At 36.8% G+C, this 12,058-nt stretch overlaps 1 protein-coding gene across 15 annotated transcripts in view; it reads left to right on the top strand.

Moving 5' to 3' along the window:
• Positions 1 to 12,058, top strand: part of PTPRK (protein tyrosine phosphatase receptor type K) — a 566,917-nt gene that overhangs the window by 199,148 nt on the left and 355,711 nt on the right. The window lies entirely within an intron of this gene.

Below are 12,058 nucleotides of genomic sequence, written 5' to 3'. Positions count from 1 at the left end.
AAGTTTACTAATGAGTTTGGAAAATTCTATGTATTATAAACTCCAAGGTAGGAAATGTAAAATTTGTTGATTACTTACAAAGGTATATGTTCAATCATAGGAATTCCTAGAGAAGGTAGGGATTAGGCTCCACAGGGGAGAAAAAGAGACCACAAGCCTTCTAAACAAAAAGGAGGGGTAAAACAAGGCAAAAAAGCATGTTGTATCATTATGAATTGTGAACTATGAGTTCATGCTGGTGATTCATGGCAGATGAGCAACACAAGGTTTATATGGACCATACTTGTGAGGATTCTGAGTACCAGATGAAGTGTATGGTATTATCTGTGTCTGTGCGTACATTTGGTTACATCTAGCGGATGTGTAACACCATGATTGGAGTGTCACTGCCAGTTCATGGTACTTGCAGAGTTTAGTCACTACTTGTAGGATCATTTAAAAGTAATTACTTTTTTTTTTTTAAGTTATGTAAACAGTTCTTAGGGAGATATTTGGTAATTTTCTAGTTAGAAGGAAAAAATGTTGGAGACCTATCCCTGCTTCTGGTTATCCTCAAGGAAGAAGAACTTGATCCTCTTCTGTGTGCCTAAGGTGTTTCCAGTTATCTTATGAATATTACTGAAATCCTGAAAGTACATCTCAATAGTAGATTGAGTCAAAATTTTGAAGTTATTGAAATTTCCCTCTTCCCTTCTCCACATTCTCCTTTTGCGGGGGGGGCGAGGATGGTGGTTTGGGAAACACCTGTGCTTGATTGTTGGTCAGAGTTCCCACTGTTACTTGTTTTGGCTGAAACTATTTTCTATTTTAGCTTCTACGGTACATCCCAGAGGGAAGCTTTAAAAAGTTAGCATGGGAACTGAAACTCTACAATTTCTCAATGTTTGTGTTCACTCATTAAGCCTTCAGTTAGCATTTATGAAAACAAAATACAGTCCTTATTTGCTCTTAGGGCAACAAGAGCACTGTTGGAGTGGAGGTCACTTGTTCACTTGCATCATGCAATTTTTCTGGTTATGTTTAAAAGGAATGTTTTGTTGGAAGAATATCCTTGGGTGATTATATTTGCTAAGAGGAAGTTGAATTAATCGTATTTCAGCAGTCAGAGAAGTATTTGCCTGTTCTTCCTTTCCTCACCATTGACCAACACGGCAGTTTACAATTGACCAGGTGTGTTTTGGTGGGGCTTTTTTCCTTTTTTTTTCTTTTTTCTTTTAATAGCAGCTGGATTGGTAGCATTGGAGATGGAATAGCTTATCCTAGAGAACAGTATTATGCTTTGTTCCAGTATTGGGAACGACTAATTCCACTAGAGCTATCTTAAATTAATGTAGGCTCAGGAGACTTCAAAAGGGCCTTGTAGTTTCAAAAAATTTTATATCACATCCTTGAATTATAGAAGACTAATCGTCTTGTGACCAAAAGCAACAATCTCTGCCTTTGAGGTGATGATATCATTCTCTTTTGCTTTTTTGTTCCCTGGAACTTCAGTTTCTTTTATCATATTTGGATGGTTTATGAAGTGACTTGGGAAGACAGAAAATAAATGTAACCCCAGTTTTTTCTACCACTGTGTTCGTGCCTCTTTTGTCTTTCCAAATTTTACATTTAAAGTGTAAGCACTTCTTTCGTCTCTTTTTCTCACCTCACTTGGACTCTTTTCTTTATTTCTCTATATTCGATTTCTCACTTTTCTCTCATGTTCTGTGTTCTCATTCCCTTTTGCTTTTTTTACACTTTGTCTTATGCCTCCTAAGGCAGGCACTGTTTTCAAAAACAAGCAGGCAGATTTTCTGTTTAAATAATACATTGTAAATAAAAAAGTAAAAATATGTTTTTACTTTGATAGTTCCTATTTCTGTAATCCCCGTAACAATCCTCTCAAACAGTATTTTTATTATATCTATGGCACTTATCTTTTTTGGGACTGATTTTCATCAGTAAAATGGTAGCGGAGAGGTGGATGGCTGGGGTGAGTGGTGTCAGAGCCAGGCTACAGAATCAGGTCTCTGACTTCAGAGCCTGAATTCTTAACCTTTTCATAGATGGGAATATGAGTTCCTTTGGGTGAGAGTGGAATGAATGTTATTCCTTCCTTTCAAATCCTTTATAAAGTGTCTTCTATTGTAATTTGGAACTTCAGGGTTTACTAAAAGAAGCAACTTCCTTGGTTGCCAGTTGAATTCTTGTAGCCTGATTATCCTTGAACCTGAGAACTCAGCTGAGAAATTTTGCTCAAGCTGAGTTGTTCTCTGATTGATCATTGCTTGCCATTTCCTTATTTAGTAGTTGTTGACTCTTGTTACTAATTTTAAGTCAAAATAAAGTCTTATTCTTCTGGTATATGGTATATTAACAATTTAAAATAGATTTTTGGTACCCTTAGACAGACTGTGACTGCTGAGTAGGGTATTTTTTTTTTGGGAATATCCATTTATATGGAAATAAGTAAATACTGTACGCTCATTCTGGACTGACCTTAAGTTCTGGTCTTTCATTATTAACAGAATTAAGCTATATCCAGACAACAGGCTGGAATTGTTAATGTGATATTTAGTCTTTAGGCAGTTTCCAGAGACCGCAGCCTATACTATCTTCTCATACCTTTCAGTGTTCTTTTCAGTCTTGGTTCCTTTGAAAAGACAAGTGATGATTACAAAATTGGCTACGGAATAAAGACTCTCTTGCCTTTTGGGGTAATGCAACATCTGATTATTCTCTCTGAAGTTGCTTTTCATTTTAGCAACTGCTTCTCAAAACATTTCAGTACCACATAACACAAAAGCTACACAGTTTGGAGAGCCATGGGGGTGGAGTGCCAAGATTTCAGAAATCAGAGAAATCTTAGAACAAAGATCTTCAACTTAGATTTATGAGTTTTATAGATGTTGGTAACATTACGTGTGTGTGTGTTTCCAGTGTGTATTTATATCAGATTTTAAAGATAAAAAGTGAAAAGGGTAGAGTTAGAAAGAAATAGGCAAGAAGGAGATGGGAAGGGGGGTTGATTCACATGGGTTGAAAGGAGTTAGGTAGAATCTTGAAGGGAAGGGTTGAGAAAGGTTTGAGTGCCTCTGTATTGGAAGTTTACTATTCTTTAACATTGTTATCTCATTTTTCACCTTTGAAAATGTTCTTTTCATACATTTTCCAGTTTTATTCTCTGTACTATTTGATAGAGAAAGGAATGAATATGACAAAGGAACACGTATTAAGGACCCGCCTAATCAGTGTGTTTTAGCACATCATACAGACAGTCTCATTTAGTCCTGACAGCAGACCTAAGGCGTTTAGGCATTCCAAGATAAAGAAACCAAGACAGAGAAAGGTTTAATTATTTGCCCAAGCTAGGGAGTTCAACAGATGGTTAAGGAGTAGGGAAAACTGGAGTCCTAAAAGATGAGAAAAGCACAGCACGTTATAAAATCAGCCTCTCTTTAAGAGGGGGTGGGTGATTATTAATAATAGGTCTTTTTGATAATATGTTGCACAGATTTTCTGTGTCATACAGGTGAAAATGAAAATTCAGGTAGTCAAAGTAAGGGCCAATTAGGTTCATGTTTTTGCTTTCTAAGATGTTGTAGGGGAAGGAGGTTAAACTGTAGCACAATGTTTGGCCCAGTTCCTAGATCTTTTTTTTTTTAAATATAAATTTATTTATTTATTTATGGCTGTGTTGGATCTTCATTGCTGTACACGGACTTCCTCCAGTTGCGGCGAGCAGGGGTTACTCTTCGTTGCGGTGTGCGGGCTTCTTATTGTGGTGGCTTCTCTCTTGAGAGCACGGCCTTCAGTAGTTGTGGCACGCGGGCTCAGTAGCTGTGGCTCACAGGCTCTAGATTGCAGGCTCAGTAGTTGTGGCACATGGGCTTAGTTGCTCCATGGCATGTGGGATCTTCCTGAATCAGGGCTCAAACCCATGTCCCCTGCATTGGCAGGCAGATTCTTAACCACTGTGCCACCAGGGAAGTCCCTTGTTCCTAGATCTTAATGTGTAGCAGGTAAACTTCCTGAGATGACTAGTCTCCCAAGAAGGAGAAATATTGTGCCATTTTACCTGAAACCTTCTTCTTACAGTTCTGTGTTTTCTGAAAGTTTCAGATGCTGTTCCTGAAAATAAAATACATTTTATTTTCAAATGTAAGTTGGCTACCTAAAACAAAGCCCTTACTCAGGGATTAAGAGAAATTGTATTCCTGCAGAATGTTGATGAAAAAGTTCTATGTTTTGTCAAGGCAGTTGAAGGGACATTTTCGGGAGAGTAAAGTTGTTGGAATAGAATCCTGTGAAGTTGCAAGTTCTGTCCTTTTGTGTTGGAGTTTGGGGGACGAATTTACTTTTTCTAAATGTGTGCCTCATTCTGTCCTTTAGAAACAAACTTTGTAATGTAGGGGGTGAATCTAGTAGAAGACATTATCTTAAGAAATAATGGAAGGTAAATGTTTGAAGAAAATAATAATAGACCATGAAAAAAGTGAGGGGCACCTGTGTCAACCTTACCAAAATAATGGAATCTCTGGGGGGAACTGTCAACATTGCGAACATTGTTTTCTTCTCTCTTTTTTTTAGAACACTGTTTAAAGTTATTTGATTCAATGATTTTTTTTCTTTTTTGTTCTTTGAAAAAACAACACTGCTACAATTTTTGAAATTCTTCATTTTTGCTCACCTCTATCGGAGTTCACCAAGAGTTTATATGTGCAGAATTCCTCTGTTAGGTGCTTGGAGGAAAAAGAGGTTTCTGATCTTGAAAAGATGCACTGGGGCTGGGGGGATGCGCCAACCAATATGGTATATTTGGTACATAAGAGAGCATTATAGAAATGCTACAGACATGCAGAGCAGGAAACCTGAATAGATGGTTGTCAGATGTTGTCATAAAAGCCTTCCACTCCATGCTGAAGGCTCCAGATGTTGTTCTAGATTTTTGAATGAACAAGATAGATGAAGTACAACTTTTTTGTGGAGTTTTTCAATCAGGTAAACAAATTAATTAGATTCGGTAAATGGCAAGTGCTATGAAGGCAATAACAAAGAATGACATGTTAGAAGGAATCTTGGAAGGAACTACTTAACAGACCAAGGAATGTTTCACCAACATACGGTATTTGAGATGAGACCTGAATGATAAAAATAAGCCAGCTGAGGAGAGAGTACTCCAAGCGGAGGAAAATCCAGTGTAGAAACACTGACACAGACATAAGCTTGGATCTTAAAAAGGCAGAAAGAAGTCCACTGTTTCTGGAACATGTTGAATGAAAGCAGAAAGGGGTAGGAGACAATGTGAGAGAGGAAGGCAGGGGCAAGATTATACTGAAGCTGAGAGGTTAAAGAGTTTGGATTTAATTCTCACTGCAGCGTGGAGATGAGAAAAGATTGTATGTTTTGAAAAAATCTCGCTGCCTGTAGGAAACTACTGTAGGGCTGCTGGTGTGGAATTCATGAAACCTGTTAGGAGCCTTTTCTAGTTGTCCTCCTGAGAGGTGAGAGGGACTTGATAAACTAGTGAGGTTGAAGAAAAGTTGGATGGATTGAGGAGACAGTTTAGAGGCAATAGGAATTGCCAGTGGATTACAAGAGGAAAGTGAGGGAAAGGGAAAAATCAAACTGATTTCTAGGTTCTTAGCTTTATTTACTTGGTATATCATGTTGCCACCTAATCAGATGAAGCAAAATTGGGGTGAGGAGAAAAAAGTTGATTAAAGGAAATGAGAAGATGAAAAATATTGTGAAAAATAAGACATTGCCTTCAGTTTAGTAATGTCCACATAAATGCTTAGAGATACTAATTTTACAATGAAGAAAAAGATCATCCCAGATGGACTGGGACCCAAATTGCTATTTCAGTTGTCACTAGTCTCTCTATCCAGCGGTCCTGATTATGGCTTCTTAAGCTGGCTGGGCATGAAATTATATTAGTGTTCATTAGTGTTTCTGGCATGTTCTTTGCTTCTGCTGGGAAAATCTCACTCAGGGCCAAGAACTAACTGTTTTGCACAGTGTGCTGGTGTTTTGGTAGCTATTCAACATGGTCTTCAGAACACACAAAAATGCTTTTCTTATTAAGGTAGAATATTACTTAGCCTTTGGACTTGGACTGGAACTATACCATTGGCTTTCCTGGGTCTGTACTTCTCAGCCTCTGTAATCACGTAAGCCAGTTCTGTCCAATAAACCTCTTTCTTTCTGTGTGTGTGTGTGTGTACTCGTTTGTTCCCTGATGTACCTTGATCAATACACCCTTTATATTAATACTGGTGTAAAACTATTCAGTTTTTTTGATTTTTATTCTCCAGACATCCAACATCCCAGTAAAGACTTGTTTTATAGAGATCTTTAAACCATGCAGTGACTGAATGAGGAAGTAGATTCAATATAAGTAAGTGCACTGATAATGTTCTCATTATAGCATGAAGTTAAAGAGAATTGTGCATATTAAAATATAGTGATTCTTCATATGTAGTCCAGGGACCACTGTGGGTCCCCAAGACCATTTCAGAGGAGCTGTGAGGTCAAAACTACTGTCAAAATAACACTAAGATACTCCTTTTCCTTTTTTCCCTTTCATTTTCTCATGAGTGTATGGTAGAATTTCTCAGAGGCTACATAATGTATAATATTACAACAGATTGAATGAAGAAGTAAAAATGAGAATCTAGGTATCTTCTGTTAAGTGATACATTGAAGAGATTTGCAAAAATATGCCTCCATACTATATTTTTTTGGGAAAATGTAGTAATTTTTCATAAAAATATTTTATTTTGGTTATATATAAGGGCTTTATTACTGTTAATATTAACTGAATTAACAAATGTTAACATTTTTGTCAGAGCCACTCGTATATATACAAAACCTTCTCTTAGAGCAATGGTTCTCAAACATTTTAGTTTTAGGAGACCCCTTTTCCACTCTTAAAAAATATTGAGAATATCAAAGAGCTTTTGTTCCTTTGAGTTCTTGTCTATCAATATTGACCATATGAGGAATTCAAACTAAGAAATTTCAAAAACATTTTTCAAAAAACATTTTTCAAAAAACATTTCAAAAAAAATGTTTGTCTCCTTCTCACTCATTCAGTCATTCAATTAACCAAAGAAGTTCTCATTGAACCTCTACTATATGCAAAGTTGTTTAATGCAATGTCAGTTCATTGCTAAGCTGCTCTAAATCTACCCTGCAGTACCTGCTGTATGAGAGTGGAGCTTGACCCTTTAAGCATTTCTCCTTTGTAACTAGCACAATGTTAAGCTTTGTCAGTAGAGGGTGCTGAGGGGGCATTTTAGTGGGAAGGAGCTTTTCCTCTTTTTTTAAAAAAACTTTTTGGCTGCATTGGGTCTTCCTTGCAGCACACAAGGTCTTTTGTTGTGGCACGCTGGCTCTCCGTTGCAGTGCACGAGCTTCTCTCTAGCAGTGGTGTGTGGGTTTTCTCTCTCTAGTTGTGGCACGTGGGCTCTGTAGTTTGCAGAACGCGGGCTCTCTAGTTGAGGCGCGTGAGCTCAGCAGCTGTGTCACGTGGGTTGCCCCGTGGCATGTGTGATCTTAGCTTTCTGCCCAGGGATGGCCCCCGCGTCCCCTGCATTGGATGGCGGATTCTTTACTACTGGACCGCCAGGGAAGTCCCTGGAGCTTCTACTCTTAACTGAACTTTGTATTTTAGTTTCTTCTTGCTGGTCCTGTGTAGCTGTACGTCCCCATTGCATGCAGTGCCTCATGAGCTTGCAGCCCCAGCCCTGGCCTGGTGACTACCATGTCCTGTCCTCCCAGCACTCACATAGCTCACTCCAAACCCTGCTATGTGGGAGCATTTCCTGCTTGCCCTGCAGGTGTGGACCAGCTCTAGACTGAGTGACCCAGCAAAGGTCTTCACCACCGAGTGGGCTGCAACCACACCTTCTAAGGGGATCTGATTCTAGGCAGCCTCACTCCCTTTTCTACATTTTTTTTTTCTGCCTTGGGTATTGTGGTTACCTTTAGAGTTCTCTTTATACTTTTAAAGTCTCTACCCTCTTGTAGTTAATAATTCTTTATATTATACTTTTACTGTTACATTTACTGTGTGACTTCTCTCTTCTGATTCGACTCTGAATGAATCACGTGCTTTCTAAGAGAACATTATTACTCTTCTGTGGGAGATAAATGTTCCTATGTAAATTATTTAAAAATTGTATAAGAACATTGTATTGTATAATGAAGGGATAGAACCAGAAAGGCAGAAACTGTGTATTGAAGGCAGGGAAAGGTCAAGGTGGGCTGGGGCTGAAGAAGAATAGTGAGTAAGAATTGGCTAGGGGCTGAGATGAGGGGAGGAGTTCTTATAAAAGCATGAACCTGTTCTGGAGGAGAAAACTGGCATGATATGTGGAGAAAATAGTGAGTGCTCTGTCAGTTTGGGGAAGCTGGTTTGTGAAGAGAAGTAGTGGGAGGTAATGTGGAAAAAGTACTTTGGGGCAAGATCATGGAGTGTGGTCAGTACTAAGCAGAGAAGTAGAAATTTCTCTCTGCTTACTTTATAGGGAAAATTCAATGGATATTGAATAGAACTGATTTAATAAAAATATTGGTAATGTACAATAAAGGGGTTTTAGGAAGAAGTATGGAAACCTATTTATCATTCATTATTTTCTTAGCAATTAATCCTATTGTCTGTGTTACTATGTTTTTCCTAGAAGTATAGCTTAAAGATAAAATTTTCATTAATACAGAAAATCAATTGGGCATTATTTGTTTATCTAGATATTAGACTGTGGTGTTTATGAATATGGGACTTGTTTTCTTTGTGTCTTCTTTTAAATAAAAACTGCTACTTAGTCTAAGTACTTGCAGCCTCTCTCTTTTTTTAATGAACTGAAAGAAATGAGAAGTTCCTGGTTTTTGTATTGTGTGTTTTTGAAAGCCAAGTTGCTGTTAATCGGTAGGATTCAACTAGGATTTATTTTTAAAAGGCAAAAAAAAAACCAACCCTGTGTTTATTTCCTAGGTATTTATCATTATTCATTTGATGTTCCTGATGTAAGATAGCATTCGTGTAGTCTTTTGTTTTTTTAGCATACGAATCTAATGCATGTTCATTGTAGAACATTCAGTGAATATATGTGAACAAAAATAAGAAAACAGAAGACAAAGTATGGCTTCCCCCCGATAGTGCAGTTAACATTTTGCTATGTATTTTTTTTCTTTTCCAGTCATATGCATATTTATGTGTACATATGTGAATACACCCACACACCTACACAAATGCATTTATTTAGTATAAGTATATATTTTCATAAATGAGTATAATATCTTATAATCTGCATATTTTATTTAACATATTATATCTTCCATTAAATGGTTTTAATAATATCATTTTTAATGACTTCATAATTATTGATCAAACTATTTTATCATAATTTTACAAATTGCCTCTTATTGGACATTTAAATACTTTTGCTTTTCTTTATTTTAAACAGTGTAATGATGAGATAGACATCTTTTTTAGGCTATATCTTTGTACATATACATGATTATTTTGCTAGTGTACATTCTTAGATTTGGAATTGCCAGACCAGAGGGCATATATCTTTTTATAAAGGTTTTTGATTCTCATTGGCAAATTACTTTACAGGAAGGTTACACTTTAAAAAAATTATAACCATTTACATTTTTCTCCTCTGTCTTAAATGATATATTTGAGAACTCTATTGTTCAAGAGACTGTAAGGAATATTTGTAAGGCCACACTAAAGAAGTTTCATTGATAAAAATTAGTACGTTATATGTGTGTGCACACAGATGTTTCATTATTAAGCCTTGAGGTAGCTAAATTACAACTGAATAGAACTAAACTCATCAGAAATCTAAGGGATTAGTTAGCTGATAACAAAACAATAGTAAATAAGCTTAAATTATAACAAAAAGAATGAAGGAAGTACGTATTACACACTTGCTTGACTCTTCTGGTTGGTAGCCAGTTATTCTGGGAGTCTGTGGAAGTAATTTTTAGAAGTTGATAAGAATAGCATAGTGTTCTCTATGTTTGGGATGATGGAAGGGAATCTTGTGTCAAACAGGCAGCTACCTCCATGGTGCCTAGGGGGTAAATTGCCACTCTTTGAAGTCAGATGGCAGAAGGATTTAGACGGCTTTTTGATGCTGGTGCTTCTTCCTTTCTGGAACTGTGAAATAAATACATATTATTGCATAGCACTCAGAAAATGTAGCAATAGTCAGGCTGCATTGAAAGAAGCCCATTTAGCAGAAACACTCTATAGAAATAAAATATCAGCACTTCTAAAATTTTATTTAACTTGCACCAAATGCCCTTGAAGTGCTGAAATAGTTTGGACAAGGTTTTATTTTGTGGCTTTTGTCTTTCTAATGATCAAATTGATAATTCCTACAAATTAATTTACTTTGCTGATCCCATTTTCTTAATAAGAAAATTATTGTAGCTTAAAAGTGCAACTGGCTGAAAATTGCTAAATGGTCTTAATGGTAAATATCATACTATATAATTAAAATGTGAGACAAAACATTTTATTTCAAAGTTTATTTTACAATGGAAGAAAATAACTATTTGAAAGCCTGTAAATCATTTAGAGAGCACTACTTTAAAATTGACAATCAGAAGCCATAATTGATGCAGACTTATAAAAATAATTAAAACCCACTACTACCATAATATGTCGGTGAAAAAAGTTGTAATAGCGTGGAGAAATAGGTCACTAGGTTTGTGAAGAAGCTGAGGCCCAATAACACGAAGTAACTTACCCAAGATCTCAGGGCTGGTCCTACTTAAAAGCCATAACCATAATTGATCTGTTCTGCTGTGGTAAATATGAATGACATCTCTGCAATTGAGCCATGGACTTCAGAATGTGAGTATAACCAAGAATAGAAACATCCTGCTTCTATAAATTGTGCTGGGATCCAGGATATCCTATTTAAAAGAGAAAGACATAATTTCTTCAAAATATACATGGCCATTTTATTCTGTTAATGTGCAATCTGCGAGAATCAGGGGAGAACAAAGGAGAAAAGAAAAGAATTCCAGGTTACAAGAGAAGATGAGTACTGGGAAAAAGGAAGTGAAAGTAATGTCAATTACTATCCCTATAGTAAGTTTATTCTGTACTTGGCTTGGTAACTGACAGTGTTATCACATGAAATCTTCACAGAAGTTCTGAACTATAAAGTACCACTGACCAGGAATTAGTAAAATTTGAAATTTCGGTTTCATAAGTAGTTGAAGCCCTCTTATCTGCTGTGATTTGAACTTGCTGTTGGGGGTTAATTGAACTAGTTAGATGGGTAGTCAATGAGTGTTTAGTGTGTCATGACAACAGTTACTGTGTTTTAAGGAGGAGACACAGAGGGTTGATTAAAATTCTTCAAGTTCATCCGTAAGAGAGGTCCAAGTGTAACAGTTGGTTCTGTAACACTGGGTTCTGTAACACTACATCTAATACATTTTGGTTAAAATTACACCCTGGGGAAAGATATTTTACAATAAAATTTGTGTTCTACCTTAAGTGTGATAAATGGGTGTCATTACTTAAAATGTAAATAGTTACATTTTTGTGATACATGTCTTTGTTAAAATCCAAAGGGACATGAGAAAAACTGGTTGTTTTTCTGAAGAGGTCCTAGGACTAATATCAGCAGCTAATGTATACTTAGCACTATATGACTTTGCCTGTCATGCAAGGAGTGTGTGTTTGGGGGTGGAACTATGAGGAATTGGGAGGTTGAGACTTTATGTTCTTTGCCTCCTCATGATAGATTACCAATGAATGTTTAAGCCAAAGGTAGTGGAGTAGATTAGTGATTTTCAAACCAGATTTCTTGCAGCTCTAGAAGAGCTTAGGGACTATTACTGAATTGGGGACAATAGCAATGGTGATTAGCTGACAGGTTAGGAGGAGACTTCAAGTAGGTGAATCTACTGTGTGTCAGAGTCTCAGCTCTAGAAGTTTTGGCATGTTAAACTTCAGTCCTCACACTTACACTGCAAAGTATCCATATTCCCTGAACAAGTCCAGAGTTCTAGTCCATTGCAGAAGGTCACACAACTTGCATAA

This window comes from Globicephala melas, chromosome 14, assembly GCF_963455315.2.
Source record: "Globicephala melas chromosome 14, mGloMel1.2, whole genome shotgun sequence".
NCBI lineage: Eukaryota > Metazoa > Chordata > Mammalia > Artiodactyla > Delphinidae > Globicephala > Globicephala melas.
This window is presented reverse-complemented; position numbering and strand designations above follow the sequence as displayed.